Source organism: Ovis canadensis, chromosome 9 (genome assembly GCF_042477335.2).
Source record: "Ovis canadensis isolate MfBH-ARS-UI-01 breed Bighorn chromosome 9, ARS-UI_OviCan_v2, whole genome shotgun sequence".
Classification (NCBI taxonomy): Eukaryota; Metazoa; Chordata; class Mammalia; order Artiodactyla; family Bovidae; genus Ovis; species Ovis canadensis.
The window spans coordinates 79,290,822-79,293,840 of NC_091253.1; the positions used below are offsets into that span (position 1 = coordinate 79,290,822).

At 40.5% G+C, this 3,019-nt stretch overlaps 1 non-coding gene across 1 annotated transcript; it reads left to right on the forward strand.

Annotated features, from left to right (window-relative positions):
- The first annotated feature begins 2,201 nt into the window (after window positions 1-2,201).
- On the forward strand, window positions 2,202-2,308 carry LOC138446351 (U6 spliceosomal RNA). Its single transcript, XR_011259288.1, has one exon. It is a non-coding gene; the product is annotated as a U6 spliceosomal RNA (small nuclear RNA).
- Window positions 2,309-3,019: the final 711 nt, after the last annotated feature.

The following is a 3,019-nucleotide window of genomic DNA, read 5'->3' on the forward strand; positions in this document are numbered from 1 at the left end:
CCATTTCCTCTTATAATATATGAGTTTCTTTCTACCATCTTACTATAAAACTTTCTATATGTTCCACTTTGGCTTTTTTCACCTCCATTTCTTGCCTTCTTCAGTTCAGTTCAGTCGCTCAGTCGTGTCCAACTCTTTGCGACCCCATGAATCACAGTACTCCAGGCTTCCCTGTCCATCACCAACTCCCGGAGTTCACTCAGACTCACGTCCATTGAGTCGGTGATGCCATCCAGCCGTCTGTGCTCTGTCGTCCCCTTCTCTTCCTGCCCCCAATCCCTCCCAGCATCAGAGTCTTTTCCAATGAGTCAACTCTTCGCATGAGGTGGCCAAAGTACTGAAATTAGTTTTAGCATCATTCCTTCCAAAGAAATCCCAGGGCTGATCTCCTTCAGAATGGATTGGTTGGATCTCCTTGCAGTCCAAGGGACTCTCAAGAGTCTTCTCCAACAAACACCACAGTTCAAAAGCATCAATTCTTCAGCACTCAGCTTTCTTCACAGTCCAAATCTCACATCCATACATGACCACTGGAAAAACCATAGCCTTGACTAGATGGACTTTTGTTGGCAAAGTAAAGTCTCTGCTTTTTCATATGCTATCTAGATTGGTCATAACTTTCCTTCCAAGGAGTAAGTGTCTTTTAATTTCATGGCTGCAGTCACCATCTGCAGTGATTTTGGAGCCCAAAAAAATAAACTCTGCCACTGTTTCCACTGTTTCCCCATCTATTTCCCATGAAGTAATGGGACTGGATGCCATGATCTTCCTTTTCTGAATGTTGAGTTTTAAGCCAACTTTTTCGCTCCCCACTTTAACTTTCATCAACAGGCTTTTTAGTTCCTCTTCACTTTCTGCCATAAGGGTGGTGTCATCTCCATATCTGAGGTTATTGATGTTTCTCCCAGCAATCCTGATTCCAGCTTGTGTTTCTTCCAGCCCAGCATTTCTCATGATGTACTCTGCATAGAAGTTGAATAAGCAGGGTGACAATATACAGCCTTGATGTACTCCTTTTCCTATTTGGAACCAGTCTATTGTTCCATGTCCAGTTCTAACTGTTGCTTCCTGACCTGTATATAGGTTTCTCAGGAGGCAGGTCAGGTGATCTGGTATTCCCATCTCTCTCAGAATTTTCCACAGTTTATTGTGATCCACACAGAAGCAGAAATAGATGTTTTTCTGGAACTCTTGCTTTTTCGATGATCCAGCAGATGTTGGCAATTTGATCTCTGGTTCCTCTGCCTTTTCTAATACCAGCTTGAATATCTGGAAGTTCACAATTCATGTGTTGCTAAAGCCTGGCTTGGAGAATTTTGAGAAATTCACCCTAAAAATTTTAATAACCATGTGGGGCCTTAGCTTGCGCTGCATACAGGCTTTTTCTAGTTGCGGAGGGTGGAGGTTTCTCTTGTGGGGCGTGGGCTCTAGGTGTGAGAACTCAAAACCTGAGGAACTGAGAAAAAGAGAAATATCCAAAGAGTTACTTTTCCAGGACTAATGCAAGACAAAATCCATTTTTAGAATCAGAAGGCCCAATAAATACTGTCAATATAAGTTAGCCACAGTGTTGTAAAACTGAGGAACACCAATGGAAAAGAAATGCAAAAAGCAATTCGAGGAAAAAAGTCTAATCACAAAATAGAATGAACAAGGAAATGGATATTACTGTACAAAATAATGTCTTGATTTATGAAGTTACAATGAAAAGGACAGACAAGTGGAGAGCAAGATGACTTCAGTAGCAGCTTTCTTCATGACACTAAGGTCAAAATTACATGTTAAGGACTTGCAAGTGGTCCAGTGGATAAGAATACACCTGCAAATGCAGGTTTTGAGTTCTCACACCAGATCAGCCTCCCTACCTTCCATATTTTTTACCTCCGTATCTGTGCTGCATTAGATTTTGGGTAATTTCTTCAGATTTGTCTTCTGATGCATTAATGATCTCTTCAGCTATTTCTGATTTGCCGTTACACATCCATTCAGCTTTTATTTCAATGATTTTCATTTATTTTGTATTTCATGTTTTGAATCTACTTCCCTGCCGCTACTCTTAGCCATGCTGGCATCCATTGTTTGATGACTACAGTAGCTTCTGAATTACTCTCCCTGTAAGTATTCTTGACGTTTCCCCTCCCACCATTCCCAGCTGTTTTCCATATGAGAGTAGTCTTTTAGAATTTAAATCTGATTGTTTTGTCCTCGCTTTGGAAGCACATATACTAAAATTGGAACGATACAGAGAAGATTAGCATGGCCCCTGTGCAAGGATGACACACAAATTCCTGAAGCATTCCATATTTTTCTGAGTCTCATTTTAAGTACATTGTGACTGTGTGGGAGTTACAGGCTGCTTCATGTTGCAGGTGGGGGAACCTTCCTAGGTTGGTGTGAACTGGGACAACAGACCCCCCTGGCCCCTTCCACTCATCATCTTTCTCTTATGGTCACCTCTTAAGAGGGTCTCTTATTTTCTTTCAGAAACCAAATGCACAGCTTTGTTCTACTATGGAAATTCTGCAATCTTGGAAATCATTACTAGTATCAACTATTAGTCACTTTTTAAAGCCTCAAAAGTGGAGTGGGGATGGGGACCAGTGGAAGCCTTGTTGGGTCTTACTTTACCCAAACTGTGTATAAAGAATAAAGTTAGCAGAATGACAAAAAAAAAAAAAAATCTGATTGTTTTTCCTCCCTGGTTAAAATTCTTCAGTGGCTCCGCATTGTTAGCCTAAAGACTGAATCCCTGACTGTCATTATCTAATATCTGCTTGCTGCATCCTCCTTGTATACCAGCCTCAAGCCACACTGACCTTCTCTGCCCTTTAGAGCAGTAACTTCCAGCTATTTTGGCTACTGAAGAATAAGAGAAACATTACATTATAACCCAATACTATAAAAACATATTTGATGCAAAAGTTTATAAAACAATACCCACCCTTTCAATATGTGGTGATCTCTTTTTCTATTCTGTTGGTATTCATAATCTAATTGGTATCAATTCACATTTGAAAAA